The sequence below is a fragment of the Microcaecilia unicolor genome, chromosome 7, assembly GCF_901765095.1.
Source record: "Microcaecilia unicolor chromosome 7, aMicUni1.1, whole genome shotgun sequence".
Classification (NCBI taxonomy): Eukaryota; Metazoa; Chordata; class Amphibia; order Gymnophiona; family Siphonopidae; genus Microcaecilia; species Microcaecilia unicolor.
In genome coordinates, this window is record NC_044037.1 from 185,678,418 (window position 1) to 185,695,012 (window position 16,595).

The 16,595-nt window shown below is 50.0% G+C and overlaps 1 long non-coding RNA gene across 1 annotated transcript in view; it reads right to left on the minus strand.

Moving 5' to 3' along the window:
• Positions 1-16,267, minus strand: part of LOC115475166 — a 30,894-nt gene extending 14,627 nt beyond the window's left edge. The window contains exon 1 of the long non-coding RNA XR_003942959.1: positions 16,139-16,267. This is a non-coding gene — a long non-coding RNA (uncharacterized LOC115475166). The remainder of the gene's footprint in view (positions 1-16,138) is intronic.
• Between the last annotated feature and the right edge of the window lie 328 nt (positions 16,268-16,595).

Sequence of the window (16,595 nt, forward strand, 5' to 3'; positions counted from 1 at the left end):
TGGCTGAAGCTCGAGCAGTGTTACCAGAGGCACAGCAGGAGGCTTCCTCGGAGACCCCTGGGAGAGTTAACAAGAACAAGACCCAGACGCCCCACTCGAAGTGGCAGCGTGTGGGTAAAGGGCACAAGCGCCTACAACGCCAGCAATCTGCTGGTCATCTTACATGACTGCGGGTAAGGGGGGGGTCAATGCAATATTACTATATGTCGGGTGGAGACCTGACATTTGTTTAAAGGTAATAGCCTTGTAGTTCTTGTCAGTTAAGTTTACAATGGTTTGGATAATTATTGGCGGGAGACCTGTACGGGAGTTATAATGTTATAACACTGCGGTGGGGGGGGGGGGGGGGGGAGGGGAGACGATTCCTCCACTAGATACTTCCTCAGACATGAGGGAGGATCAAGGAGTAGTTGGGGGGAGGCGGGTGGGAGGGAGGGGAGGGACATCTGGAGGGAGGTTACAGGGAAAGGGTTTGGATAGCAGCGTGGACTGGGTGGATGACAAAAAACACAAATGTGCCAGGGGGGGCTTTGGGCGCTTAAAGATGATGAAGGGATGCAGGAAGTAACACTGGCGCTCCTGAATGTCAGGGGCTTAAATGTGCCAATGAAACGGCAGCTTCTGTTTAGGGAGTTGACCCGCTTAAAAGTAGATATAGCCCTGATACAGGAGACCCATTTAAAGAAACAATATGAGGGGCTGTGCAAGCACCGCCAGTATCCACATATCTTCTATGCCTCAAACACACTGGGCACTAAAAGTAAGGGGGTCATGGTGGCATTTAATGATTCTCGCCCTTGGCAGTTTCAAAAAGTTATTAGGGACAAAGGAGGTCGCTTTCTTTTGATAACTATGCAAATGGGGGCACAAAAGTACACTATATTGAATGTATACGGGCCCAATGAAGATCATGCGGAATTTTTTCAACACCTAGATCGGGTGCTTTTAGCATACGGGGAGGGGAATTTGTTAGTAGGTGGTGATTTTAATATTACCCCTGACCCACAGCTGGACAATTCCTCTACATCAGTAAAATACGCCTGACAGGGACGAGAGGCACTCCAGGCTTTTTTGGCTAGATGGCACTTGGGGGATACCTGGAGGCAGGCCCATCCCACCCAACGAGATTACACATATTTTTCCTCGGTCCACAACTCGTTTTCCCGTATTGATTTTTGGTTAGGGGACGCGACTGTCATGGGAAATATCAGGGACCAACGTATTGAGCCCCGTACATGGTCGGACCATAGCCAGGTCATGCTTGTGCTGAGGACATCAAAGGGGCGACAGACTGCTCCACAGTGGAGGTTGGATGATGCATTGCTGGCTGAGGTGACCCAGGTGCTCCAATTTGAAAGGCTTATTAAAGAATATTTCCAGTTTAATGATAATGGGGAAGTCTCACCAGGGGTGCTTTGGGAGGGCTTCAAGGCAGTCATGAGGGGTCACTTTATTGCGTTAAAAGCCCATATCCGCCGAGAAAAAACCCAGGCAGAGGACACTGGACGCAGGAGACTAATGCAGGTGGAGAAAATAATTCGCAGACAGGGCCCGGGAGTCCCCGCACAAAAGTTGCTAGACCAAGCTCATAAAATTAGACAAGAGATTCGCGAGCTTCAGTTGGCAGACATCTCAGAGCAGTTACAAAGGGTACGCCAGTCACATTTTGAGTTTGGAAATAAAGCCAGTAGGCTCTTAGCATATAAATTAAAACATTAAGCACTTAGATCACATGTCCCCCGTTTAAAAGACGAAAAAGGTGACTGTACCACAGATCCGGGGTCCATACAAGCAGTTTTTCAGCGTTATTATGAGAAACTTTATACCCCGGACATTAACCCAGAGGAGGGGGAGATCACCGCTTTCTTGGACCGGGTGTATCTGCCAACACTTACGGAGGGAGCACAAGCTAGGCTTTCCAGGCCAATTGAGCTAGAGGAGGTAATAGGTGCTATTAAAGAGTTGGCGCCTAGTAAGGCCCCAGGCCCCGACGGCTTCACTAATAAGTTCTACAAAACCTTTGCATCTCTGGTGGCTCCGGTGCTGCAAAGGGTATTTAACGACCTAGGAAGGAGAGGATCTCTGCCAGAGACTTGGCATCTAGCGAACATAATTGTTTTGCCTAAACTAGGCAGGGATCCTCAATTGAGCAGTTCTTATAGGCCCATCTCCCTATTGGGGGTGGACTATAACATTTTCACCTCAATATTGGCAGCTCGCCTGCAGCAATACCTTCCACAATTAGTTCACGAAGATCAGGCGGGCTTTGTGCGGGAGCGTCAGACATTTGATAATATCCGCCGGACACTTCACCTTATTCAGTATGCCAATCTTAAGGAAATCCCACTTTGTATAATCTCACTAGATGCAGAAAAGGCATTCGACTGGGTGCACTGGCCATTCTTATTTGCAACCTTGAAGAGGGTGGGTATCTCAGGGGATTATTTACATTGGCTATCCTTGTTGTATAGAGCTCCAACAGCATCGGTCAGGGTCAATGGGAGCCAGTCATCCCCGTTCCTACTGAGACGAGGAACACGGCAGGGCTGTGCCCTGTCGCCTCTCCTCTTCGCCTTGGCGGTGGAACCACTAGCAGCATACATTAGATCACAACCGGATATTAGGGAAGTGAGGTTGGGACCAATAGAGACTCGGATTTTGTTGTTTGCGGATGACATTCTTCTCACACTAACAGACCCCGTTAAGTCACTTCCCATTGTAGGGGCGGCCCTGCGGGACTATGGCTGGGTGGCTGGATTTAAGGTCAATATGGAAAAATCAGAAGCCTTAAATATTACTATACCAGCAGATCAAGTGGGGGAGCTGCAAGCTCATTTTCCCTATCGTTGGGCGCCTAAATCAATTAAATATTTAGGAGTAAATATTACGAAACGATGGGAGGGCCTATATGAGGCCAACTTTCCAGCAAAGGTACGGGAGTTATTTCAGAAGTTAGATAAATGGGAGGGATTGACGATCTCGTGGATGGGGCGGATCAGTGCGGTTAAAATGATTTTACTGCCCAAAATATTATATCTATTCATAGCGCTACCTATCCTGTTGTCCGACAAATTCTTTAGAGGCCTGCAGCGGAGAGGTTTCTCCTTCATTTGGAAGCGGAAGCCACCACGGGTGCGTAGGTCAGTAATGCATCAGCCACGGGCACATGGGGGGATGGGAGTACCTTCATTTCTGCTTTATTACAGAGCGGCTCACCTCCGTATCCTAGCTGAGTGGCATAATGGGAAAGCGAAGGCTTGGAAAGTTATGGAGCAGTCCTGGTGCGAGTTTCACCCGTTAAAAGCCATACCCTGGCTGCCTGATAGGGAGCTAAAAGAGATAATAAAAGTGGCCCCTCCACTGGTGGGGGGGCCACTTACTACATGGAGTAAAATTCGCATTAGCTTTTTTCGTGGGTGAACTTTTTTCCTACACATGATGATTAGATGCGCGCCGGGATTCGGCCCGGGATCCTCAGATCACTGCTTTAAGAAGTGGGAACAGAGGGGACTGTGGGAGCTGGGTCAGGTATGGGACGATGGGGAACTTCTTACTTTTGAGGAAGTGCAGGAGGAATATGGGATTCCTGCCTCCAACGCCTTTCAGTTCCGCCAATTAAGAGATTTTATCCTGAGGCGTACAAAAGAAGAGCTGTGTTTGGAGGAAACACAATTAGAGCGGGCACTGGCTGGAGGAGGAGGAAGAGGAGGAGTATCTAGATTATATAAAGCGCTCCTATTACACTCGCAGCCCATCTTGCACTACACACAGAAGTGGGAAAAACTATTGGGGGTATGTCAGGTTCTCAGGTTCAGAGCCCGCGGGGCTGGGCTCTGGAGCAAACGTGAGCCCTTGGGCTGCTGACGAGGAGCGACAGCAGCAGGCAAAACCCACCAACCAACACTGGGTAAGCACACCGGCAGGGACTGCAGGCACTGCCCAGCGAACCGGAACACATGGACTGGAATCCCCCGGACTGGAGGACCCAGGACTGGAACACTGGACTGCAATCCCCCGGACCGGAACACACTGGACTGGAGCACACCAGACTGGAACACATACCGGACCGGAACGCACTGGACTGGAGCACACTGGACTGGTCCCCCGGACTGGAGGACACAGGACTGGAACACGGGACTGGAGCACACTGGACTGGTCCACACGGCTTCACCTGTACCTAGCTACTAAGCCCCCCAAGAGTTGAGCTCATGGGTTCGAGTAGCCGGCAGGACTTACTGGACGACACAGGGACCAGGACTAGCTGTAACTGAAGTGCACCTAACTCCTAGATTGACCAAAAGTGTTCCTAAGCCCAGCACCAACAGAAAAGCTCCCAAGCCCTCCACTAACAGCAGTGCTCCCAACAGAAACTAACAGGGGTGCCCCTACGCCCTACACTAACAGAAGTGCAGGGAAACCACAAGGGAAAAGGAAGGGAAGACAAATGCCAGACCTAACACTGGTACTTCCTAAGCTCCAAGCTGCAGCAGCTAACCATGGGTTCTCACCCTGGTGCTTCCAAAGCACCCAGCTACAGCAGCTAACCACAGGTCATGAGGAAAAGCGGGGCAAGCACAAGGAAACAAGCAGGAAAGCCAAATACCCCAACAACAAAAGGTGCTTCCTAAACACTTACTCACAAGGGAGCTCCCAGCACCAAACTCCAGCACTGCACTAACAGCAGTGCTACACACCGTAACAAAAGGGAAGTCAAACACACAAGTCACAAGTGCACACTGCACTAAACTAACCTGGACCTAAAGCAAGTAGCCAGAAGCAAACGTTGTGAAGGCCCCGAAGGAAAGAACCCACTTCCTTATCAAGGCCCTCCCTGATGATGTCACACTCCCTAGACCCAGGCAACAGCACACTAACCCAGAGAGCACACTGAAAACCATAGAGGCCCAACCCACACCAATGCAACACCGTGAAACACTTGAAGCCAGTACACCCAAAGAGAGTTAGAGCAACTCAGACTACCCACACAGGTGCAGTATAGTGAAACAATTAGAGCCCTGCTGCTGGAAGCTGCCAGCACAGAGAGACAGAGCCAGCTCAGAAAGGACAGACAAAGAAACAGAAGCCAGCTAAGAAGCTGACCCCCAGGAAAGAGGTAAGTTTGAGAGGGGTTCAGACCCCAATCATAACAGGGTGTCTTATGAATACCATATGTGGGAAAGGGTGTTTACATCTTTACTTAAAGTGTCAATCTCTAATGCGTTGGTAGAAAATGGCTATAAAATATTATACTGTTGGTATTACACACCACAGAGACTAGCCAAGATGTTTAAGGGGGGGGGGGTCTGCTCTCTGCTGGCGCCAATGTGGCATGGAGGGTGATATGGTCCATATCTGGTGGGCTTGCCCGCAGGCCCAACAGTATTGGACGAGGGTTCTGAAGTTGATTGCGAGTATAACAAAAATTGTTTTTCCCATGAAAATGGACCACTGCTTGTTACACATAAGACTTCAGGGCAGTAAAAAATATGCGCACCAACTGGCCACTCAGATATTGGTGGCCAGCAAATTGGTGCTGGCGGCGGCATGGAAGCAGCAGACTCTGCCGGGACTGAAGCCGATTCTGCGTAAATTGGACTATATTCAGCTGATGTCTAAGTTGACTGCGATGCGTCTGGGTCGTTTGCTGCCATACCACCGAATTTGGGACCCCTACACGGAGTGGTTGGCACGACCAGACTCTACCCTGACAATTCAATAGGGGGGAGGGAGGGTGGGGGAGGGGGATGGTGGGAAAGGGGGACATAAACAGTTGGTTAAAAAATGTATTGAAGATGTTATACTGATATGTTGGAGGGTGCACGAATGTGTACTTGAATTTATGGTTGTATGTTGGATCTTTATTCAATAAAAATTTGGAAAAGTTAAAAAAAAAAAAAAGACATGCAGCAGAGTTCTGAACGGACTGAAGGGGGGATAGATGGCAAAGTGGGAGGCCAGTGAGGAGTAGGTTGCAGTAGTCAAGGCGAGAGGTAATGAGAGAGTGGATGAGAGTTCGGGTGGGGTGCTCAGAGAGGAAAGAGCAAATTTTGCTAATGTTATAGAGGAAGAAGCGACAGGTCTTGGCTATCTGCTGGATGTGCGCAGAGAAGGAGAGGGAGGAGTCAAAGATGACTCCGAGGTTGTGGGCAGATGAGACGGGGCGATGAGGGTGTTATCAACTGAGATAGAGAGTGGAGGGAGAGGAGAAGTGGGTTTGGGTGGGAAGACAAGAAGCTGGTCTTGGCCAAGTTCAGTTTCAGGTGGCGGTTGGACATCCAGGCAGCAATGTCGGATAAGCAGACCGATACTTTGGCCTGGGTTTCCGCAGTGATGTCTGGTGTGGAGAAATAAAGCTGGGTGTCATCGGCATAAAGATGATATTGGAAGCCATGAGATGAGATTAGGGAGCCCAGGGAAGAGGTGTAGATTGAAAAAAGAAGGGGTCCAAGGACAGATCCTTGAGGAACACCAACAGAGTGGGATGGGGGTGGAGGAAGAGCCATGAGAGTATACTCTGAAGGTACGGTGGGAAAGATAAGATGAGAACAAGGAGAGGACAGAGCCCTGGAACCCAAGTGAGGACAATGTGGCAAGAAGTAAATTGTGATTGATAGTGTCAAAAGCGGCGGATAGGTCAAGGAGGATGAGGATGGAATAGTGACCTTTGGATTTGGCAAGGAACAGGTCATTGCAGACTTTAGATAGTGCCGTTTCAGTTGAGTGTAGGGGGGTGAAAGCCGGATTGAAGCGGATCGAGGATGGCATGAGAGGAGAGAAAATCAAGGCAACGGCTGTGAACAGCGTTCAAGTATCTTGGAGAGGAAGGGTAGGAGGGAAATGGGGCGGTAGTTGGAGGGACAGGTAGGGTCAAGTGATGGTTTTTTGAGGAGTGGTGTGACTACATCATGCTTGAAAGTGTCCGGGACAGTTGCAGTGGAGAGAGAGAGGTTGAGGATATGACAGATGGGGGGGGGGGGGGGGGGGGGTGACAGTAGAAGAGATGGTGTTAAGTAAGTTGGTGGGGATGGGGTCTGAGGAACAGGTGGTGCGTTTCGAGGAGGAAAGAAGATGGGCGGTTTCCTCTTTGGTGATATCAGGAAAGGAGGAGAAGGAGGCCTGGGTTGGTTGGTTGAGGGAGTGGGTTATAGGGTGAAGAGGAGGAGATGGTTTGGTGGTGAATTCGAGGTTGATCTTCTGCACCTTGTCGCGGAAGTAGTCAGCCAGTGATTGAGGAGTGAGGGGGGGTGGGAGCGGAGGGCACTTTGAGGAGGGAGTTAAGGGTGGTGAAGAGACGATGAGGGTTAGAGCTGAGGGAATTAGTCAATTAGTCCTGTTTGGCGAGGATTAGGGAGGACTGGAAGGAGGATAGCATGAATTTGTAGTGAATGAAATCAGAATGGGTGCGAGATTTCCTCCAGAGGCGTTCAGCCAAACGGGCGCAGGAGCGAAGGTATCGGGTGCAAGGGGTCAGCCAGGGCTGGGGATTAGTACGCCTTGTGGGACGGGAGATGGATAGTGCAAGGGCGTCCAGAGCAGACGAGAGAGTGGCATTGTAAGTGGAGACAGCCTTGTCAACAGACTCAGAGGACATGATGGAAGGGAGGAGATCAGAAATACTAGAAGATAAGGTGGGAGGGTCGATAGCTTGGAGATTCCTGGAAGTAGTGGTTAGAGTTGGGTGGGACTGAGGGGGAGGGTGATGAAGTGATCCAGATAAAGTGATCCAGGCAGCCTATAAACAGGCATTTAATGCCCATAGATATTAGTTAGTACAACCTCATCAGCAGAAGCAGACAGAGGAACAGGCCATCAAGTGTATTTTGCCTTATTCCAGTCAAGGGGAGGCAATAAAACAATATGTAAACATTGGTCCATTTTACAGTTACATTCCCAGTTTGATCAAGTTCCCCAGCTTGCATACACTAAAGCTCGTAATGTGGGTGAGATGCTATCTATATTTAGGAACATAGATTCAGTCATCACAAAGGAAGGGGGTCACACTTGTTATAAATGTGTTTACTGCAGGTATGCTATGATAACACAGTCAGTTATTAACTCTAACATAGGTCGAGAATTTAAGTTAAAATCACATACTGATTGTGATTCAACTCAGATAGTGTATGCAATCTAATGACCATGCCTAAAATGGAGCATAGAGCAGACTAAACGTAACATTAAACAGAGGATAGCTGAACATCTCAGCAATTTAAGAACACACAAAAAATGAAGCTCCTTTAGTAGACCATTGGCTACCTTGTAATCATTTAGAGAGTGATTTAAGATTTGACATTTTAATACAGGTACGCTTATACTGGGATGGGGATGTTTCCACTATCCTAGTTCAAAAGGAACAGCGGCTTATTTATAACTAGTAAAAAAGGCCCGTTTCCGAAACCAATGAAACGGGCGCTAGCATGTGTTTTTTTTGTGTGTGTGTGTGTCACAGAGTTATTTTGTGTGTGTGTGTGTGTGTGTGTGTGTGTGTGTGTGTGAGGGTGCGGTGTGTGTGCAGGTTGTTGATGATGGAGGTGGTGCGTCAGTGTGTGGTTGTTTCGTTAGTTTGGCAGCCAGTCTCCAGCGATTCCTAGGCAGGGAAGGAGTACTCCTCCCCCTTCCTTGGTCGCTGTTTGCTGCTGGCTGGGTCGCGGGTAATCCAGCTGGGCCGCAGCTTGTCCTGTTCGCCCACGTCCCAGATGGTGACGGGCACGTTGTTTTCCGGCTCCTCTGACTCCATGTCAAGCGATCCCAAATATAGTCTGTGCTATAGGCCCTCTGGCACTCTTCAGTACTGGCAGGAATATTCTTCTCTCGTTCCAGCAGTGGTTCTGTGCTCTCCGTGCTGCACAGATAATGAGCCATTCTGCTGGGGAATGCTCCTCCCTTATTGTCACGTAGTTTCCTCTGATTGGTCCGTCTTACGTTGCCTAGTGTTGCCTGGGAACGGTGTTGTGATGGTCCTTTGTGTTTCAGAATGTTGAGGGTGTTTTTTCTGATTGGTCCGTCATGCGAGGGCAGGGCAGAGAGACATGGTCAGTGTTGTGGCTTCAACACCATGAATCCATGAACCCTTCAGTGAGTGACTGAGTGACTTCAGAATGTTGTCTTCAGAATGTTGAGGGTGAGTTTTATTATAGTAGATTGGGCTACAGTTTTATTTATTTGTTACATTTATATCCCATATTTTCCCACCTATTTGTAGGATCAATGTGGCTTACATTGTACTGGAGAAGCAGTGTAAACAAATACAAAGTGATATTGTGGTAAGACAAAGCCACACTATGGAATCGTACAATGGAAGAGTTGTGTTATGTCCATTACATTCTTTAGTTTTGTTGTGTTGCAGAGATCAGGCATTTATGTTGGATCGATAGGGTATGCCTTTTTAAACAGGTTAGTTTTTAGTGTTTTCCGGAAGTTTAGGTGGTCGTTCGTAGTTTTCAAGGCTTTTGGTAATGCGTTCCACAGTTGTATGCTTAAGTAGGAAAAACTGGGCGCGTAAGTTGATTTGTATTTGAGTCCTTTGCAGCTTGGGTAGTGCAGATTTAGGTACGTTTGTGTTGATTCGGATGTGTTTCTAGTTGGTAGGTCGATCAAGTCTGTCATGTATCCCGGAGCTTCACTGTAGATACAGTGGGGGAAATAAGTATTTGATCCCTTGCTGATTTTGTAAGTTTGCCCACTGACAAAGACATGAGCAGCCCATAATTGAAGGGTAGGTTATTGGTAACAGTGAGAGATAGCACATCACAAATTAAATCCGGAAAATCACATTGTGGAAAGTATATGAATTTATTTGCATTCTGCAGAGGGAAATAAGTATTTGATCCCTCTGGCAAACAAGACCTAATACTTGGTGGCAAAACCCTTGTTGGCAAGCACAGCGGTCAGACGTCTTCTGTAGTTGATGATGAGGTTTGCACACATGTCAGGAGGAATTTTGGTCCACTCCTCTTTGCAGATCATCTCTAAATCATTAAGAGTTCTGGGCTGTCGCTTGGCAACTCGCAGCTTCAGCTCCCTCCATAAGTTTTCAATGGGATTAAGGTCTGGTGACTGGCTAGGCCACTCCATGACCCTAATGTGCTTCTTCCTGAGCCACTCCTTTGTTGCCTTGGCTGTATGTTTTGGGTCATTGTCGTGCTGGAAGACCCAGCCACGACCCATTTTTAAGGCCCTGGCGGAGGGAAGGAGGTTGTCACTCAGAATTGTACGGTACATGGCCCCATCCATTCTCCCATTGATGCGGTGAAGTAGTCCTGTGCCCTTAGCAGAGAAACACCCCCAAAACATAACATTTCCACCTCCATGCTTGACAGTGGGGACGGTGTTCTTTGGGTCATAGGCAGCATTTCTCTTCCTCCAAACACGGCGAGTTGAGTTCATGCCAAAGAGCTCAATTTTTGTCTCATCTGACCACAGCACCTTCTCCCAATCACTCTCGGCATCATCCAGGTGTTCACTGGCAAACTTCAGACGGGCCGTCACATGTGCCTTCCGGAGCAGGGGGACCTTGCGGGCACTGCAGGATTGCAATCCGTTATGTCGTAATGTGTTACCAATGGTTTTCGTGGTGACAGTGGTCCCAGCTGCCTTGAGATCATTGACAAGTTCCCCCCTTGTAGTTGTAGGCTGATTTCTAACCTTCCTCATGATCAAGGATACCCCACGAGGTGAGATTTTGCGTGGAGCCCCAGATCTTTGTCGATTGACAGTCATTTTGTACTTCTTCCATTTTCTTACTATGGCACCAACAGTTGTCTCCTTCTCGCCCAGCGTCTTACTGATGGTTTTGTAGCCCATTCCAGCCTTGTGCAGGTGTATGATCTTGTCCCTGACATCCTTAGACAGCTCCTTGCTCTTGGCCATTTTGTAGAGGTTAGAGTCTGACTGATTCACTGAGTCTGTGGACAGGTGTCTTTCATACAGGTGACCATTGCCGACAGCTGTCTGTCATGCAGGTAACGAGTTGATTTGGAGCATCTACCTGGTCTGTAGGGGCCAGATCTCTTACTGGTTGGTGGGGGATCAAATACTTATTTCCCTCTGCAGAATGCAAATAAATTCATGTACTTTCCACAATGTGATTTTCCGGATTTAATTTGTGATGTGCTATCTCTCACTGTTACCAATAACCTACCCTTCAATTATGGGCTGCTCATGTCTTTGTCAGTGGGCAAACTTACAAAATCAGCAAGGGATCAAATACTTATTTCCCCCACTGTAATTTTGTAAACCAGAATGCAGATTTTGAAAGCTATGCGTTCTTTGATTGTGAGCCAGTGTAGTTTTTCGCGAAGAGGTTTTGCACTTTCAAATCGCATTTTTCCGAAGATAAGCCTAGCTGCCATGTTTTGAGCGGTCTGAAGTTTCTTTAAGGTTTGTTCTTTGCATCCCACATAAATTCCATTGCAGTAGTCTACATGGCTTAGTACCACTGATTGTATCAGGTTGCGAAATGTTCCCCTCAGGAAGAATTGTTTCACACGTTTGAGTTTCCACAATGAGTGGAACATTTTCTTTGTTGTGGATGTTACTTGGCTCTCTACTGTTAAGTTGCAGTCCATTGTCCCCTCCGAAGGGACACCACCTTGTAGTGGTGGAGGGGCATCTGTGTTTCAATGACTCAGAGGGCTGTGCTGAAGGGTTACCCATATCAGACAGGCCTCTGAGGAGAAACCAGACAAAGAATGTCCCAAACTGGGAGAGTGGAAAGATGGTGACCTGAAGTTCATATGCCCAACGGCCCAGCTGCCCTCTGAAGTTTCGTCTTCTTTACGTAAATTTCCTCTCTGCAATTGCAGTTACCTTAACTGAGAGGAAGGGGACAACTGGCGGTCAGCCGCCAATGGCCAGCATTTTGTCCCCTGAGCAGCAAATGCGAGACCACTGCGCGACGAACTGCCCACAGATGAAAGTGTTGGCGAGTCCTTTGATTAGCGCCGGCGAAGGAGCGTCGACGCTCTTGGACCTGGAAAAAACAACCCCATCGTTCCCGAATTATTCAACCACCATGTGCAAAGGAGTGGAGGAGTGAGTTAGAGGCATATGCTGAAAGGTGAGCAGTTAAGGAGCAGCTATCCCACGGCAATAAAAAAATCACCCAACATGTGACCAGAGGCGTAGCCAGACTAGAGGTGGGAGGGGGCCATAGCTCAAGATTGGGGGGGGAGGCACATTTTAGTTACCGTCCCCCCTCCACTACCACTGTACATCTTGGCTGGTGGGGGTCCCCAACCTCTACCAGCTGAAGCACCACCGCCGCAAATATCTTGGCATACTCAATTTCACTAAAAGGAGCGTGCCTGACGTGAGGGGAAGAGAGAGCAGGGCAGGCAATGCGGCAGCGGTAGCACCGCAGACTAGCGCTGGCTAAAATCTTCAGCTGGCGGGGGTTGTGGACCTCCGCCAACCAACCAGGCGCCCAGAACAAATTGGGGAGGCCCAGGCCCCCGTGGCCCCACCTAGCTATGCCACTGCTGTGACAAAAATAGTCCAAAAAGCCAGGATCCATGGGCATTCAAAAAATCCCCACAGTATTGGAAACTTTGAAAAGGAACCATTGGTGTTCCTTCTACATTTCTATTGGGGGAAAAAACCTGAATAATCTGAGAAAGAATCAAACCTATAAATGGCAAGTGACCGACTCACCTGCAAATGTGCAGTAGAGACTTCCCTCTCTGTCCCGCCCCCGCGTCAAGACGTGATGACGGGGGGAGGGGGGCGGGACAGAGAGGGAAACTGCGCGGAAGGGGAGGGAGGGAACCGCTGACGTCGCTACCGCTCCCCCCCCAAGGTAGCCGCTACCCGCCCCCCCCCCCCCCCACCCGGCCCGGGCCCTCTCTTCGTTATTCAACTTACAGCAGCGCCGAAACAGCAGCAAGCAGCTCAGCTTCAGCTCCCGTCGGCCTTCCTTCCCTGCCTGTGCCCCGCCCTCGCCGACGTGACGTCACACGAGGGCGAGGCACAGGCAGTGAAGGAAGGCCAACGGGAGCTACTGCTTGCTGCTGTTTTGGCGCTGCTGTAAGTTGAATAACGAAGAGAGGGCCCGGGCCGGGTGAAGGGGGGGCGGGGGCGACTCCGGGGTGGGGGGGGCGGTAGTGGCTACCTTGGGGGGGGAGGGGACATGGGAGGTCTCAGAAGGAGGGGGGCCTTGGAGCTGGGAGGGCTGGACTGAAGGGGGCCTTCCAGCTGGCTGGGAAGAAGGCACGGGGGGGGGCAGGGGGCCTTGGAACTGGGAGGGCGGGCAGGGGGGCCCTTACAGTTGTGAGGGAATGGGGCCCTTACAGTTGTGAGGGAGAGCAGGGGGCCTTGGAACTGGGAGGGAGGGCGGGCAGGGGGCCTTGCAGCTGGGAAGGGGGGAGGACTGGAGCCTTGGAGCTGGGAGGGAGGGACAGAGGGGGCCTTGGAGCTGGCAGGGAAGGAGGATGGCAGGGGGCCTTGCAGCTGCAACGGGAGGGGTCCTTGGGAAAAAAAAACATTCCAATACGCGCCCGTTTTAACGGGCTTAACGGCTAGTACTACATAAACTTGCCATACTGGGACTGATCGAAGGTCCATCAAGCCCACTATCCTGTTGCCAACAGTGGCCAATCCAGGTCATAGGCGCCGACTCCGTGGGTGCTGTGGGTGCTCGAGCACCCCCAATGTTTTCACCCGCCCAGGCAGGGGCAGGGGGCGCCGCTTACCCCTCCGATGTCGCAGCACCGTACCACCTACGCAGCGTCAGTGAAAGCGCTGCCCACTAGTCTTCCCTTCGCTCGTTCGTTCCCTGTCAGTGTCCCGCCCTCGCAGAAATGATGTCAGAAGAAGGCGGGACACTGACAGGGAACGAACAAACCAGCGAAGCGAAGGGAAGGCTAGGGGGCAGCACTTTCACTAACGCTGCGCAGGCTCAGCTGCTGCAACGGTGGTAAATTTAAAATATTTAGAGAAGAGGGGCGGGTAGGGCAGATGGACATGGGAGCGGGAGGGCAGGGGAGAGCGAAGCATTGATGGATGGATCTGGATGGGAGGAGAGGGCAGGGCCCAGGGAGAGTGGAGAAATTGCTGTACAGGGAGGGAAGGGAGGAGAATTGCTTGAGATGGATGGATGGAGGTGGGCAGGGGACAGAGGAGCACGGATGGACGTGGATTGGAGGACAGGGCCCAGGGAGAGTAGAAATTGCTTGATATGGCTGGATGGAGGTGGGCAGGGGACAGAGGAGCATGGATGGGAGGACAGGGCCCAGGGAGAGAGGAGAAATTGCTTGATATGGCTGTATGGAGGTGGGCAGGGGACAGAGGAGCATGGATGGACATGGATTGGAGGACAGGGCCCAGGGACAGAGTAGAAATTGCTTGATATGGCTGGATGGAGGTGGGCAGGGGACAGAGGAGCATAGATGGACATGGCTTGGAGGAGAGGGCCCAGGGAGAGAGGAGAAATTGCTTGATGTGGAGAGGAGGACAGGGGAGAGAGGAGAATTGCTGGATATGGATGGATGGATGGAGGAGGACAAGGGAGAGAGGAGGACCCAGCTTTTACTTATGGATATAGAGCAAGAAATGAAGAAGAAAGGAGGAAAGTAAAGAAATAAATGGAAATGAAGCCATGGAAACGGAGTTAAGAGGACAGATAGCAGCAGAATCAGATACTGGGCCAGCATAATCAGAAAAACAAAGTCACCAGACAAAGGTAGAAAAAATCATTTTATTTTCATTTTAGTGTTTGTAATATGTCCACTTTGAGAATTTACATCTGCTACATCTGCTGTCTTATTTTGCAATGTATAGCAATGTGTTTCTTTCTGTTTGTCTGGTATTGTGCTGCATGCAGGGTCTAACTTCTTAGGATTTCAGGTTAATTTTTGAAGAATTTGAAGAGGGCGCTCTGTTCTTCATGTGTGACTGCAAGGCCAAGTGTCTGAATAGGGATCTGTTTGTTAGATTCTGAGATTTTGCTAACACATTGTTTTTCAGAGTTGGCAAGACTGTTCTCGTATGCTAATTTGGTTTGTGTCATTTAGAGTATAATGGAGCTGTAACAGCTTACAGAAACTATTTATAATGAAAACAAAAAAGAAACAAGTTATTTTTCTTCTTTACTGGTGTAATATTTTCAATGACGCCATGGCTGGTAAAAGGGGTGTGACTACTGTGATCCCACCCCTGGATGGGTAGGGGCACCGACTAATAGGCTGCAAGAGGGTGCCAGAAATCCTAGGACCAGCTCTGCACCCGCCGGAAGTTCCCTTCCCAGCCAGCCCACCTGCCCGGTGCCTGCCCTCTTCTCCTTCAGTTCTCTGCCAGTCCGTCCTCGCCTTCCTGCGTGCCACCCAGAATTTTAAAACTCATCTTACCTCGGGATCCCAGCGGCAGCAGTGAAAGGCGAGCAGGCTCGGCGCTTCAGCCTTCCCTTCTCTCTCAGCTCTGGTCCCGCTCTCATTTTCTGTTTCCGCAAGGACGTGACCAGAGCTGAGACAGAAGGGAAGGCTGAAGCACCGAGCCTGCTCGCCTTTCACTGCTGCCGCGGGGACCCCGAGGCAAGATGAGTTTAAAATTCTGGGCGGCACGCAGGAAGGCGAAGATGGACCGGCGGAGGACTGTTGTGGGAGAAGAGATCAGGCTGGGGTTGGGACTGGCATTCGGAGGAGGGGGGCCTGGAACTTGGGGGAGGGGGGCAGCGAGGGGGAGGGAGGGGGCGGGGCAATGCGCCACCTGTTTAAAAAAAAATTCAGCACCCCCAATCATTTTGAAAAGTTGGCTCCTATGATCCAGGTCACAAGTACCTGGCAAGATCCCAAAACAGTAAAACAAGATTTTATGCTGCTTATACTAGAAATAAGCAGTGGGTTTTCCCAAGTCCAACTGGCTTTCAGTGTGGTTCCTGAAGAGGAATTAAAGCACAGTGAGGCATTGTTTCCTCCAAATGTCATGACACAGAGCATCCCTTTAACTAATAAAGTCACTGGGCAACCAGTACAAGATCCACCACCACAACTTGCCTCCACACACTAGTTCCTGCCCAAGAACATAGTGACCGTTACCCTTTCACCCAGAAACACTCCCCCGCCATACAGTGTGTGTGTCCTCTCTTAGATACCGCGACCCGACAAGCAATCTGGTCTGAGACCAGCCCGGTGCTGACACCGCTGCTCACCTTGCCCCAGTACTGGCCCGGCTGGAGTCGGGGAAGGCCGGTTTCCATGGGCGGAGAGGGAAGCCACTACGAAGCGAGCGCCGGAATAGGACAGCAGCAGCCATATCTCACCCTTCAGCGAATACGAAGTTCAAGGGCTCGGTCAAGGAAGGAAGGAGGTTTAGCGCCCTCAAGAGGTGCGTTTCCCTTTTACTCGCTTCATAAACAAGCTGCGAGTTTCGGTTCATTTCTACGGGTTGTGTTCATTTCGATTTTGGTCCACTTGTTGCTTTTTAAATTAAGTTAATCCTGCAAATTCGCTGAAAAATAAAAGTACGCTGTCGAGAAAGGCGGCCCATTATCTTCCTCAGCGCTGACTGCCGCCGGGGGCGGGGCTTCGAAAGACAATTACAGAATGATAAAATAGTCCCTTCTTGACAGGGGACTGACAGATTAGTACAGCACTTTTCCAGGTTGC